At 38.2% G+C, this 15,557-nt stretch overlaps 1 pseudogene; it reads left to right on the forward strand.

Annotated features, from left to right (window-relative positions):
• Nucleotides 1–335: 335 nt before the first annotated feature.
• On the forward strand, nt 336–15,132 carry LOC121458668 (annotated as a pseudogene).
• Nucleotides 15,133–15,557: the final 425 nt, after the last annotated feature.

The raw sequence follows: 15,557 nt of genomic DNA on the forward strand, positions 1-15,557 counted from the left end.
ACTGGCAATAAGGAAGAAAGGGGGCTTTCAGGGAAAGGTCAACACACATTCAAGGAGAGGATGCTGGAATTGAATAGAACATTGCTTTTCATTTCAGGATATTAGTTCTTCAAAGATAGGGATCCTTGTGTCATCTTGATGCTCTATTTATGGGTGATCACAAGTCAACAGTGTACAGACATTGCCGGATGACCCATTCACTCAGGACAGACAAGAAACAGATCAAGCACAAATCCTACCTTCAGAAACCAAGTCAATTATCAGGACAGAAAGGAGATCCTGGTAGGGAAGAAATGTAGTTATGATATGGCCTAGGTGAGATATTCCTTGTCAAAATGGAACAAAGAAACAAAGCCTTCTGCAGTAGCCCTGCTCTCACAGGACCCCTCATGCAGTCCAGGTGAGTGCCATAGCATTATAGAGTAGATACAAGTCACCTGTACTTAACCTGAATAATGAGGGCATCCAGATTGGTTACCCAATGTGCGTGGCTAAGTCACCAGTCAGGCCACAAGACCAGGATGCACAGTGCACGTTGGGTGGTAAGAGACAGTTGGTGTCAGTCCTGACACACATAAATTGGTGGATGTCAAGTTCTTCTATGTATCTCCTCCCCTACACTGAAAGTCACTTATGGCTAAGTATCAGTTCCTGAAGAGTACCTTTGAATACAAATCCAAACTCACGGTATAAAGTCCTGAACATACACACAGGGCTAGGTGTTAGAGCCGCTTTGTTTCTACCTGTCATACAAACAAAGCCCCACATATATATGGGCTGAATCTCTGAGTATGTATCTATTTCTCTCTCTCTCTCTCTCTCTCTCTCTCTCTCTCTCTCTCTCTCTCACACACACACACACACACACACACACACCTTCACATCACATTTTCTTTGTCCATTAATCTTTTGATGTACACTTATACAAATCCATAATTGGCTATTATTCATAGTACAACAGCAAGCATGTATGTGCAGGTATCTCTAGTGTAGTCCCCAAAGTGGATTAAGGAACTTCTAGGATATCTTTTTTCCTAGTCCCATATCTTCACTAGCATTATATTTCTTGATGATAGCCACTTTACCTGACGTCTGAAACAGAATCTCACTGTAGTTTTGATTCATATTGCCTCAAGTATACTGAACATATAGTTAATATATTTGTTAGCCCATAATTAATTTGTTAACATGTAATTTATGGAAGTCTGAAACATTAAACAAATACTATCTACATACCTAATTACTAACTTCATGATGAGCTGAGAGAATAAGGATTCAGACACCAGTTTCATGTCTACATATCAGGCAATTTTTATTTATAAATTCGGAATGATAATGTTACTACCTCTGAGTATCATAAGGGTTAATTATAGGTTAATAAAATACTTTCATGATAAGCTCTTCCAGATGCTTGCTATTGCTGCCGTCATTTAGTATTAAGTAATGTTTAAATTATGTACAGGCTGACATAAATATTGTAATGATCTCACACATTCATTTTGGGAAAATTCATAATAGTTAAGTCAAAGAAGGAGATTCAGTTCAATCATTTTCCTTGTACTGTGACACAATACCTCACAAATGTGACGTAAGGAAGGAGGGGTCTGTTTCAGCTCATGGTTTGAGGCTACTATGGGCCATCATGGCAAATGGTCATAGCAGCAGGAATGTGCGTCCATAAAGAAGAAGCAGAGAATGCTTGTGCCCAATTCCCTTCTCCCTTGATATTCAGTCTAAAGCTCAGCTCACCACATTCAGGGAAAATCTGCCATCTTCAGTTTAACACTGAAGGAAATGACCTCATTGATAAAGAAGTGTGTCTTCCCTTTAAGTCCAGTCAAGTTGATGATGGGAACTATGAGAGTGATGAATATGAAAACATTTCATCTTAGAAATCACAAGCCATATCACTAGGCAATCATGTGTTAGTAAACATAACAGCAGGAAAACACATGAGCACATATAGCTAACGTGTGTCGCCCCAAACAGTCTCTGCAAGAAAGACAAAGTGGGTAGAAGGTGTGGCAGAAGGCACTCATTTTATGATTAACTGTGAAGTGTAATATAAATCACCATGGAGATGCCATAAATAATCAGACTTCCTCCAAAGCAAGCAAAAATTTGGCCCTAGAACTAGTTAGGATTTTATATAGAGAGGTAATTAGAGCCTGAAAACTTCAATTACTAGTAATATTTTAGGAATAACTCTCCCTTCTCTCGTTGCATTATTATGCAGCAAAATTGTTAATTTGCTCAAAAAAAGTATGCTGTTACTTTTATAGTATAGTATAGTATAGTTATATAGACAACTATAGCTATCTATCTATTCTTCAACTCCATCAAAGACTCCAGAAGGATATAATATTACCTACGTAAAAAAGAAATAAGCAACTTCCAAACGCTAGAAATGACAGAGACATCTCGCTTCAACAATATTTCTTCAACAATAAAATAATTTATTATACAAATACAAAACACCTAATAATCATAGCCTTTGGCAAATATTTTTACCCATGAGAATCATAATTTTCAATCACCTCAACTCACTAAAATTCTGGTGGTACACAAAAAAGCAAAACAAACAGAGAGTAGAGGGAAGTTACTTCAAATGTAGAAAGAAGAAAACAGACCAGAAGTAATTGCTTTATTTCTCTCAACAATAATTGAAATATGAATTTTTTAAAAGATTGCACTTTTACTTTCAGTTATATATATATATATATATATATATATATATATGTGTGTGTGTGTGTGTGTGTGTGTGTGTGTGTGTGTGTGTCTGTGTGTGGGTTTGTACATGTGACAATGCCTATGAGGTTCAGAAAAGGGCATTGGATCTCCTGAAGCTGGAGATATGGGAGGTTGTGAGCTTCCTGATATAGATGCTGGGAACTGAATTCAAGTCCTTTGCAATAGCAATATGCGCTCTTACCTGTTGAGCCATCTCTCCATCACTCCAAGACTAATTTTTATAATGCTATACAATACATTGTCAATACAGAGTTTGACACTAAAGTCACTTCTAATGTACAGACACCCTTGTTAGTCATTCCTGAAATGCCTTTCTGAGTCACTGGTACATGTTGAGAGTACATCCCCCTTCTCTATGACATAATTACCTTTCAAATCAGACTGGTTCTGATGGTCAATTCCAAATGAAAATTCTAGGATCATTCCTCCTTAGGCTCCAACATACATTCATATCTTTACATGAACACAGCTTCTCACATATACTTGAAGTCTACCTACCCTGTGGAGAATGTCACCAGCCTTAATCTATCTTTCTTTCAAGACATACTCAAGATTGCTTCCTTCATCTTCTGAAATTGCAGTTTTGTATTTTATAATTATTTTATCCCTGCTTTCATTTCCTTCCTCCAAACGTTTTATGTTGAAGCAATTTGAAGTCAGAGATCTGAAGTCAATTGCATTGATGTGTAAAGACATTCAACATTGTTACCATTCTGGGGCTGGAAAGATGGCTCAAAATTTAAGATCATGTAGTACTCTGCTAGAAGACTTGAGTTCTGCTTCTCATGTGCACAATGAGTGGCTCATAACCATTTGCAACTCTAGTTCCAGGGAATTCAGTATTTCTGGCCTCCATGGACATCAGCATGCACATATCCTTCCACATAAATATATAATTAATTAAAAATCAAATTACTCTTGAAACACATTTTTAATATTTATTTTAATTATGTGTCTTTGTGTGTGTCAGCACATATGTACATGTGAATACAGTTCCATCAGAGGCCAGGGGAGGATTCAGATCCCCTGGAGCTGGAGTTAAAGGCAGATAGAGATGTCCCACATGGGTGCGTGGGACAAAACTCAGGTCTTCTGCAAGAGCAATACTTTTATTTTAACTGCTGAGCCATTTCCCCACACTCCATTGCTGCCATTTGAAAGGACAATTAATAACTCTGACCATTGCTGTTGCCATGTGCCGATCAGACTTTACACTGATTAGAGTTTCCAGAAATAGACTGTCTGAGAAAAAAATTCAATCACAAACAACTTATTCATTTATACTAAAGCAGTTGCTGGGCTCACTTGAATTGTGACAATGAATGTTTTAGTGGATTATGGAAAGCTAATCACTGAATGAAGCCAAACTTAAAATTCATGCCATTATTTCATAAAAAGGTAGACAAAGGAAGTTCTGGAATTGTTCTTGTACAGAAAATTCCACTTACAAATGTATCTCCTGAAAAATAATCTAAATTTCTAATGAGAAATAAAAATGGCAAGCACAAGTTTACAATGAGTGCTTTTAAATTGACTCTTGGCATAAAGCTACTGCTTTTCATTTCATAGTAAATGCATTTAAATATTCCAAGCTTCTGAGTAACTGTTGTTAAATGTAGTGAGCTGCAGGCAGGTCTGTTTTTCGTCCTGCCCAGCTTCGCGTGGTTAACTTTACACCCGAAAGAAGGACACACAAGCTGTATTCATATAAACACTGCCTGGCCCATTATATCTAGCCTCTTGTTGGCTAACTCTCGTATCTTGCTTAACCCATTTCTAATAATCTGTGTAGCACCACAAGGTGATATCTTACCAGGAAAGATTCAGCATGTCTGACCTGGCGGCTGGCTCCATTGCTTCGTGCATCACTTCCCTTCTTCCCAGCTTTCTGTTTTGTCTACTCCACCCACCTATGTTCTGACCTATCAGGCCAAGCAGTTTTTTTATTAACCAATGAAATCAATGCAAAACAAAAGACCCTCCCACATCATTTCCCCTTTTTCTGTTTAAACAAAAAATAGAAGACTTTAACTTTAACATAGCAAATTACATATAACAAAACAGTTATCAAGTAAGAATTACAGTTACAATATTTATATCTATTTTATCTTTTATCATAACTAAGGCGAACACCTATAGCTATCTATCTATTCTTCAACTCCATCAAAGACTCCAGAAGGATATAATATTACCTACATAAAAAAGAAATAAGCAACTTCCAAACTCTAGAAATGACAGAGAAATCTCGCTGCCTGGACAGTCACCTAAAGATCCTCTGTACCATTGGGGCATTCATCTTTGGCCTACAGGCCCATAGTATCCAGAGACATTTTCATGAATCAGGAAATTTCAAAGGCAGTTCAGTCACTATCTGCTGTGTCCTGCAGAATGTCTCGCCGACTCTTTCATGAGTCAGGAACCCCAAAAAATCATCTCATCTTTAGGCAAGTTGAACAGTCCTCTCTCTGTGGGTTCTCTGTGTCCAGTTTATGCAACATTCCAGGCAAGAGCAATTTCTTGCCAAAATGGCTATCAAACTCCATAAGGAGCCTCTTTGATGCCCATCTTCTTCTTCAAGTAGATTGGTGCTGCCAGGAGCAGACGTGTCTCATTGTAATGAAAAACCCTAAATTATTAAAACATTAAATGTCATATTCTGTAGTCTCTGAAAGATATGAAAAATGCCTACTTAACTGAAATATATCTCTATATATCTAGAAAATCTAACTAACATGACTACAATCTATTTTTATTTATTTATTTTTATTTATTTATTAAGGATTTCTGCCTCCTCCCCGCAACCGCTTCCCATTTCCCTCCCCCTCCCCCGATCAAGTCCCCCTCCCTTGTCTGCTCGAAGAGCAATCAGGGTTCCCTGACCTGTGGGAAGCCCAAGGACCACCCACCTCTATCCAGGTCTCCTAAGGTGAGCCTCCAAACTGCCTAGGCTCCCCCAAAGCCAGTATGTGCAGTAGGATCAAAAACCCACTGCGATTGTTCTTGAGTTCTCAGTATTCCTCATTGTCTGCTATGTTCAGCTAGTCCGGATTTATTGATGATTATCCATTAACAACCTATATACACTACATTTTTAAATGAACTATACAATCAAATATAGTTCATTAATCAATATCCGAAATATATATATATATAGTTCTTAATCAATATCAGAAATATATATACATATAACAAAATTGACCTTAAAATACATACCAATGCAAATTATTCATATCTATATCATATCCCCTTTAAATGTAAAAGAACATTTATAAACAATATTTGGGAACATGGGCGCAGTTTTTTCTCTCCAAACTGCTTCATGCTGAATGGGGGCACTCTTAATTAGTTTTTTCATGGTATAACCTGTCTGCTAGGTTCATCTCAGTCAGCAGTTGAGGAAAGTAATTTTTTTTTATTGCTTTAGGTTGAAGGTTCATTTTTTTTTATTGAGAAAAAAATTTCCACCTCCTCCCAGCCTCCCACTCCTCCCCCACTCCCCCCACTCCTCTCTCCCTCCCCCCACTCCTCTCCCCCTCCCTCTCAAGTCTGAAGAGCAGTCAGGGTTCCCTGCCCTGTGGAAAGTCCAAGGTCCTCCCCCCTCCATCCTGGTCTAGGAAGGTGAACATCCAAGCTGGCTAGGCTCCCACAGAGCCAGAACATGAAGTAGGATCAAAACCCAGTGCCATTGTCCTTGGCTTCTCAGCAGCCCTCATTGTCCGCCATATTCAGAGAGTCCGGTTTTATCCCCTGCTTTTTCAGTCACAGTCCAGCTGGCCTTGGTGAGCTCCCAATCCTATAGCCATACTGATGAATATTTTGCATATCACCATAGAACCTTCATCTGGCAATGGATGGAGATAGAGACAGAGACCCACACTGGAGCACTGGACTGAACTCCTAAAGTCGCAATGAGGAACAGAAGGAGGGAGAAGATGAGCAAGGAAGTCAGGACCAAGAGGGGTGCACCCACCCACAGAGACAGTGGGGCTGATCTATTGGGAGCAAAGTAAATTTTTGAAGGTGTTCACAGCAACCTTTCAGGAGGGCGTGGTCTATCATACCATATTGGGATAGAAGCAATCCACAGGGTCTCATCCTCTGTGAAAACAAAAGAAGAAACTCCTTTCCAAAGCATCATGTCCTTAAATCCAAATTTTAAAGTCAAAGTATTTTCAAAATATCTACCTTGGATTAGTTCAGCAGCATTTATAAACAAATACTTTTTAGCAGCTGTTGCTCCTTCCTCAGCATTCAAACAATTCAAAGAGAGCATAATAGCATACAGTATCAAGATTCTCTTGTGTATTTTCCATCTTTGTGCAGATTTACTGTAACCTCTATTTCTTTTATTTTTACTTTTATTTTTTGAGACAAGTTCTCTGTATATCTTTGTCCTAGAATATCTCTGTAGACCAGACTGTCCTTGAACTCACAGTGATCCTTCTTTCTCTGCCTCCCAGGCATTGGGATTAAAGGTGTGTCCTGCCACACCTTGAGGTCACAGTGGTCAATCTACCTCTACCTCCCAAGTGTTGGGATTAAAGGTGTGTACCACCTCACCCAACTACTCTCCCTCTTTTTTAAAGAACTTTTTTTTCTTTTCTCTCCCAAGCTAGCATATATTTTTAACACACAAATCTCTCTTTACTGTATATCTCTCTCTTTCTGACTACATGAGTCTTTTAGGAGAGGGTTAAAGCTGTAGCTTTGATGGCTGGATCCAGCCCATTCCTTAGCTTTCCAGCATCATGGCAGAGGTCCTGCTAGAGCCATTTTTATTGCCACAACTCTGTGGCGTTTCAAGGTCCCGGCAGCTAGCAAGCTGCAGCATTCTGCTCACAGACCACACTCAGTTGGACTGCCTGCCTGAAAGAGTCAGAGTTTGCCCAGGCAGGACAGCCCAGAAAGCAGGCATTTTAAATCAGTGCAGCTTTTTTTCCTGCTACTGCTGAAAACTGAAAAGCATATGTTCAGCTTTTCACCGACACCCTTTAAGGGTTTCGTGGCAGGACCTCTTAAAAGAGCTGCAGGATTTTACAGTGAAAGCTGAGTCAGGAAGCCTCTCTTAGATGAGAGCCTTGCTTGCCTCTAGCAAGCAGAGCAGACCCGAGAAATTTCTGCTACCAAGAAAACATGGCTTTACTGTATTATTTTCCAAGCTTTTTCAGGCTTTCTGTGGATTCAGTTCTCCATGTCTGGGCGCCATTTGTAGTGGGAGCTGTGAGCCAGCCTGCCTTTCATCCCACCTGGCTCCTGCACAGCTAGCTTATCACTCGAAATATCAGCATACAAATTTTAAACACTGCTTGGCCCATTAGTTCTAGCCTTTTACTGGCTAACTCTCCAATCTTGATTAACCCATTTCTAATAATCTGTGTAGCACCATGAGGTGGTGGCTTACTGGGAAAGATTCTGCATGTCTGACCTGGCAGCTGGCTCCATCTCATCACACCTCACTTCCTTTCTTCCCAGCATTCTGTTCTGTTTACTCTGCCTACCTAATTTTCTGTCCTATCAAAGGGCCAAGGCAGTTTCTTTATTAACCAATGAAAAATCACCTCAAAACAGAAGACCCTCCCACATCAGTTAAACACATACAAGTGGATAATAACTGACAAATTTACTGGTTAATATGTGAACTGTACTGTACTTTTGTGTGTATATGTGTGTGCAGTGCACATGTTTACATGTGGAGTTCACTTTGACTTTTCAGATATAGGCTCTCTAACTTATTGACCTGCAGACTTTTAAATACTGGTTAGTAAAAGGTCTTTATATTTCAGATCCAAGTCCCTTGTCAAGAATTAGTTACAAATATTTTTCTCTCTTGGACTTGCATTTAAATTTTTATAGCATTTCAGGTTCTCACTGCTGTGGTAGATTAAGTGCAGAGAGTTGTGTGCATATATATGCACATATATTCAAATTATGAAAAATACGAATATATTTTTTTCAAAAGCTTATTGGGAACAAAGATTTTGTCTTATTATAGGCTTTTTAGTATTTTCCAACTCAATCAAATAAGATGGCCAAATAATTAGTACATTCCCTAGAAGTATTCCTTGGATTGACTAGTATTATCTCATTTTTCTATAATGTACTATTTTCACAGTGTTGACTGTCTTCACTTGTATGAGAATTGGGTCTTTAGTGTGAACATTCACAGGCAATAGCTACCTATGGTTTTCTTTTCTTTTATAAATTTAACAAATTTAGTTATGACTATTACATGCTTTGTAAGACAAAAATGCATTTTTTCTTTATTTATATAGCATTGGCACTAATTGGCCCCCGGTGTTTATAGATTGATACAATAAAACCATCCGTCACTGCTGCTTTTTAGGGATGCTTCTTTATATATGAGTTTTTATAAATTTCCTATTTTGGCTGACACTATTTTTGATGAATTGTTCCTCCTTAATATCTTTAAGTTATTATTATCTTATATAGAAATATATAGAGTGATAGGTATTATCATTTTCCACTTGTCATTTACTCTTTAACATATTTCTGTCCCCTTTCTTCTTTTTTTTTTTAAATTTATTTATTTATTAAGGATTTCTGCCTCGTCCCCACAACCACTTCCCATTTCCCTCCCCCTCCCTCGCTCAAGTCCCCCCCCCCTCATCTGCTCGAAGAGCAATCAGGGTTCCCTGACCTGTGGGAAGCCCAAGGACTGCCCACCTCTATCCAGGTCTCGTAAGGTGAGCATTCAAACTGCCTAGGCTCCCACAAAGCCAGTACGTGCAGTAGGATCAAAAACCCACTGCAATTGTTCTTGAATTCTCAGTATTCCTCATTGTCCGCTATGTTCAGCTAGTCCAGATTTATCCCATGCTTTTTCAGACCTAGGCCAGCTGGCCTTGGTGAGATCCCAATAGAACATCCCCATTGTCTTAGTGTGTGGGTGCACCCCTCGTGGTCCTGAGTTCCTTGCTTGTGCTCAGTCTCCTTCTGCTCCTGATTTAGACCTTGAGATTTCTGTCCTGTGCTCCCGTGTGGGTCTCTGTCTCTGTCTCCTTTCATCGCCTGATGAAGGTTAATATTCCTGAGGATGCCCTTTCTTCTTGACAGATCTTCCTAGTCACTTGTTCTCTTGTTAATCACCTTCTTTAGGTCCCAGGATTTTGGTTTACTTAATCTGCATTTTCATTGTCTATAACATTAACCTCTATTTTATACTTGTTTGCAGTTCCTTGTGTGTGTGTTTCTTTTCTCTTTACAGAAACTTCCTGTGCTTTTGTGTCCATAGACACAACTCTCTTCATAGCCAACTGGAGCTTCCAGGGTCATAGAGGGTCTTTATCTCATTTAATATTTATTGGTTTGAGTTCTTTTTGTCTGTTATGAGTGCAGCACACCACAGTATCAGTTTCACCTCTGATATCTCTTCATGCTCTTTTTGGTGTTTAGCTATTGTGTTGGATGTAGGTTAGTATGTGTCAATGAATGGGCTAGCATGTTACAAGAAAATTTTGAAACTTTTTAAATAGCCACACTAAACCCTAAGTCCTTTCACCAATATGGATGTTACTGATAACAATTTTTTATCTTAATCATATTTATAGGTTCCATATGTGTCATGTAGTGTTGTGATTCTACTTTTTGTGAATTCAAATTAGTTTCATAAAAGGATTGTTTATGGTTTGAGGAAGTTTGTATTTTAATCTGTATATTACCTCTTATTATGCTTATAGGTCCTGATTTGGTTTTCTCCTTCCTTCCTTCCTTCCTTCCTTCCTTCCTTCCTTGATGTAGGTGGGTCTTCTATCTATGTGTTTCTTTCATTGGTTAATTAATAAAGAAACTGCTTGGCCTGATAGGTCAGAACATAGGTGGGTGGAGTAGACAGAACAGAATGCTGGGAGGAAGAAGGCAATGAGGCAGACGCCATGCTTCTCTGACCCGAGAAAGATGTAGGCTAGCATCTTTCCCAGTAAGCCACCAGTTTGTGGTGCTACACAGATTATTAGAAATGGGTTAATCAAGATGTGAGAGTTAGCCAGTAAGAGGCTAGAGATAATGGGTCAAGCAGTGTTTAAATGAATACAGTTTCGTGCAATTATTTTGGGTAAAGCTAGCCAGTGGCAGGGAGCCAGGTGGTGGGGAGTGGTCAGCTGCTTCTTCTACACTTCCTTTCTTCTTCCTTTCTTTCTTTTCCAATGCTGGGTATCAATCCTATTACCTTGTACATGATAGGCAAACCTTGAGCCATACTTTTATCCTGCAATAAGTTCCTTTTTTTTGTACCTTTCTTCTATGGAATACTAAATTAATCAGTATCCTTGAGGTCCCCCCATTATCTATTAAGTAAGCAGCCAGTGGTAATCTTTTATTTTCTATCTTACCTACCTTGTCTTCTTTCTACATCTTTGCATTTTTTCTACTTTGTCAACAAAACATATTGGATTTCTTAACCCTGTACTGACCCTTAGTTTTAGTCTTAGTTCTACAGTTAAATGTCTGTACTGTCATTTTGATGAACTTTCTCTTGTTATCTATCTAAGCTGGAGAAAATGCACCTAGTAGATTTCTCAAGAAGGATTTATGAAGACAAAAGTCATCTTAATTTGCACTCTCAGTTTTTTCTTACTTCTCTCTGTAACTAAGTCAAAGAAAACTCTATTTTGTCTCTTCTGCATCTCCAGTTTTTTGAAGAAGCAGGGTTTTCAAGGTTGCAATTTGTTGTGACTGTCAAACTCCTTTCTTGGAACCAGTGCTGTGAAGCATTAAGTTCTACATCTCCCTTGAGTATTCAGTTGCTCACAATGTGACATTATTTGTGTCTATATCTCATATGTGTGTTCTGTGAATCTCTCCTGCTGTATTCAAGATTCCTCAGACTTTTTTCCACACTCCAATTGCTCACAGGTTGACTGCAAACATGTGCCCACTGTTTGAATGTCTTTATTTCTCTATGTGCAAGAAACAAACAGTTTGTGATAGTCTCTGCCTGAATTAGTGATGGTGAAAGTGTCTTTCTTGTGAGGTTTGATTTTGTTGATTTGTGGAAAAAACAGATGGAGTGAGTTGTATTCTGGTATCTATCATTATCTCCTATGTATTTTTAAAAATATTATTAATGTAGATGCTTCCACCATTGATTTTTCTTTTCTAACATGCATCCTTATAGTCACTGTTTGGTTCCAGCCACAAGACTGGAGTTCCTGATTTTACAGTGGCTTTGATTTGAATTTCCCTGATGATAGATAATGTGCATTTGTGTACCCAATGATTGCTCATAGGGTGTCACTGACAAATACCTATTTAGACCTAGATGAATTTTGCAGGGATTTTTTTTTCTGTTGGGTTGTATGAACTTCTTATATAATCTGAATATTAATCTCTTGTCACAAGTTCAATTTGCACATATTTTCTTTTATTTTATTTATTAGAATAAAGAACTTCTCTTTATTGCTTTGATTGTGTCCTTTGTTGTGCAGAAGATTGTGGGATTGATGAGATATCATTTGTCTGCATTTGCTTTTAATTGCCATGATTTGAGAGTATGTCTTTAAAAAAAATACTCTTACCAATTCTGATATACCAAAATGTTTCATGTTTTCTTCTGGAAACTTAAAAGTCTCATGTCTTATATTTAGGGCTTTGGTGAATTTTAAATAGATTGCTACCAGTAAGACATAAGACATGATAATCTTTCTTCTACCTGTGTGGTAAGGCCTCTTAGAGTAAAGACAATTCTGTCACCAATGTTTGTTCTTAGGATTTTTGTACATAATCGTTGAATTGGAGATGTGTGCGTTTACTTCTAGGGTCACTCTTTTCTTTTATTCTTCTAGAAGTCCTTTAATCAGTCTGTTCTTCCTGCTCCACAAAACTGGAATATGGTTATTGTTTTAAATAAATAATAAAGTAAATAAATATAAATATAATGAACTCCCATTTCCACATGCAAGACCTTCCAATATCATCTGACTTGACTGGTTTGCCTGGATAAGGTCTTCATTCATGTGTTTTTCTGTTCCCACTTTTATTCCCTCTTACCTACCATGTTTTCTATCTATTTCTCTGCTTCAGACACATTGACCTCTACTTTATCTACACTACACAGTTGCACATGAACCCTAAAGTATTTCTACTTGTCGTTCGTGCTGTCAGAAGCATCTCCTTGACCTGTATGATATTTTCTTTTCACTTTACATGGATTTTTGTTCAAAGGACAAGTTGTTGCAAACAAGTTTCACAGAAGACTTTATTCTAAATAGATAATGTTCTGGTTTTGCCTGATTTCCAGGCTCTGTGTTTATTCTTAGTATAATTACTTCCCCGTATCATGCATTTATTTTTTATCTCCATAAACTGACTAATATCTATATTAGAATATTAAAGTGGTCTATTTTTATTCAATTGTATCCCAAGCACTTAGAAATGGACTCAGTATGTGCACAACTGATACAAGATTGATTGAATAAATGAGAACAGATGAAATAACTTGAACTAACTGTAATGACCTTGATAGAAAATTTGCTTATTTGTAATATTAGTCAAATTCTGTTTTACAAAGAAGAATAAAGCAATGAAAAATTATAGTGATTAGCTATCTATTTCAACTAAATCTGAAAAATAAGTTTCAGGCTAAGCTGTGTTGGGAAATTAGAACAGCAAAGACAATCCCTACTTCAGGTCGAAGAGTCCATATCAGAAAGACTGCAGCATACCTGCACTTCTGAAAGTGTTGGCTGCTGTAGGAAAATTTAGCTTGTAATTACCTGCCTGCTGGGGCATGGCCTCTCATACTATATATGTGGGCACTGAACCTGAACCCATCCCCTTTTCTCCTTTCCCTTGTTCCTGTTCACTGATTGCTCCTTCAGATTGTTTGGATTCGATCTCCATCCATCTTTCAAGCAGAGAATCCTGATTTGTGAGTTTACCCCTAATCTCTCTTTCAGTTCTGAGCTAGTGTGGGATTTCTTTTAAGTATCCATTCACTGCTTCACCTGGTGGGTTTACCACGACACTTGGCGCCCACGTGGATTTAAACACCATGCCTCCCACATGGACTGCCAAGCCCCATCACAGCAGAGATGGCAATGCTCATGCAGTGAGCCAGAGCACAAGTAGACACATGGTTTACCAACCATTACAACCCCCGGGGATGTTTTTTGTCTCGTGGCAGCATGTACATCTTCCAGGTTCTGTTCTGTGCCCCTGGATCTGGGTTTCTTGCTCCATGTATGGAGTTGAATTAATTAGATTTAATTTGTCAAACAATGCATATTTCTCAGTCTTTAACAAGTATTGAGGCAGAAACTAAAATAGTCCAGGACCATTCCTGTCACTGTTGTATTGCTTCTAGTCACAACTCTGCAACCATACCATCTACTGGATAACAGGTAATATGGCAGATTTCATTACCAACTCAACATTTAGTACTTTTTTGCTAATACTATGGATTATATTATGCAAGGCTTATATGACTATGGGGATGCCTCAATTTATTGGTTACTAGGTTTCAGTTTTCTTCTCCATATTTTATCATTAAGGAAGAATATGGCACTCTTAGGAATGATACAGTCTTTATGAACTAATAATGAACATCTAGTTGACAGGATTAATATCATCGAAAATCAGAGGTTATCTGAACAAGTTAATACTATGACAAACAGAATTGTCTCCATATCTAAGGGTACTAGGAAGTTATCTGAAAGAATTCATACTGTTGAATTTGACATTCAAAAGTTATCAAGAAGTTATGAAAAATTAACAGAAAGAATGTATCTCCAGGGTGGCAATCAACACAATATTCAAGTAGAGTCCAAGGAGGAGATGCTATCTTTAAAGGAAAACATTCAAACCTTGGAATCACAGGTGAGGAATGAGGACCAAAGAACTGATGCCTCAATGAAATCACTAGAAATATACACAGGCCATGAGATTCAGGCTTTACAAAAGACAATGATAAAAAGATCTCCTGGAATTGTTGGATAAGTATTTAATAGCCAGTGCAACTAATCCAGAGAGTAAGGTCTTCTATCTGAAAATGAAGGGAGATTATTTCTGGTATCTTGCTGAAGTAGCATGTGGCGATGATCCAAAACAAACAATAGATAATTCCCAAGGAGCCTACCAAGAGGCATTTGATATAAACAAGAAAGAAATGCAGCCTACACATCCAATCCCCCTGGGTCTGGCCCTTAACTTTTCTGTATTTTACTATAAGATACTTAATAATCCAGAGTTTGCCTGCACACTGGCTATAACGGCTTTTGATGAGGCCATCGCAGAGCTTGACACACTGAATGAAGACTCCTACAAAGACAGCACCCTCATCATGCAGTTGCTTAGAGATAACTTAACATTATGGACATCGGACGTTCAGGAGAAGAATGTGATACAGTGGAGGGGGCTGAAAACTAAAGGCATCCAGGGTGCTATCCTTCGTCCCCACAAGAAAACCTTTTTACATCTCCATTCCTTACTTCACTGTAATTTCCTCTAGCAAGGAAGCCTATTCATGTGTATGGGATCAACTGTTTATAGTATTTTCACACTGTAGTTTTGGGAAAACTCTATCCCCTGATTTGTGTTGTCTTGGCCTTCCTGGTGTGCAGTTACTGCTGTAGAAAAGTATCAATAGCTTCATTTCATATAAACACGAATAACTGCAGACACTTGTATAGAGGACTGACAGTACATTGGGTATTTAAGTAATCTGAACCAGTTCTGCAAGTGGCTGTGTTTTGTATTACTGTGAAGATATGGAAATGTAGTGCATTACAATTTAAAGTAATTGTAATAATAACTCCCCAATTTCTACATTCTCCTCTGACCCTTCTTTGGGG

The sequence above is a fragment of the Microtus oregoni genome, unplaced genomic scaffold (genome assembly GCF_018167655.1).
Source record: "Microtus oregoni isolate MIOR12 unplaced genomic scaffold, Mior012 000018F_ref0000195, whole genome shotgun sequence".
NCBI classification, from domain to species: Eukaryota; Metazoa; Chordata; class Mammalia; order Rodentia; family Cricetidae; genus Microtus; species Microtus oregoni.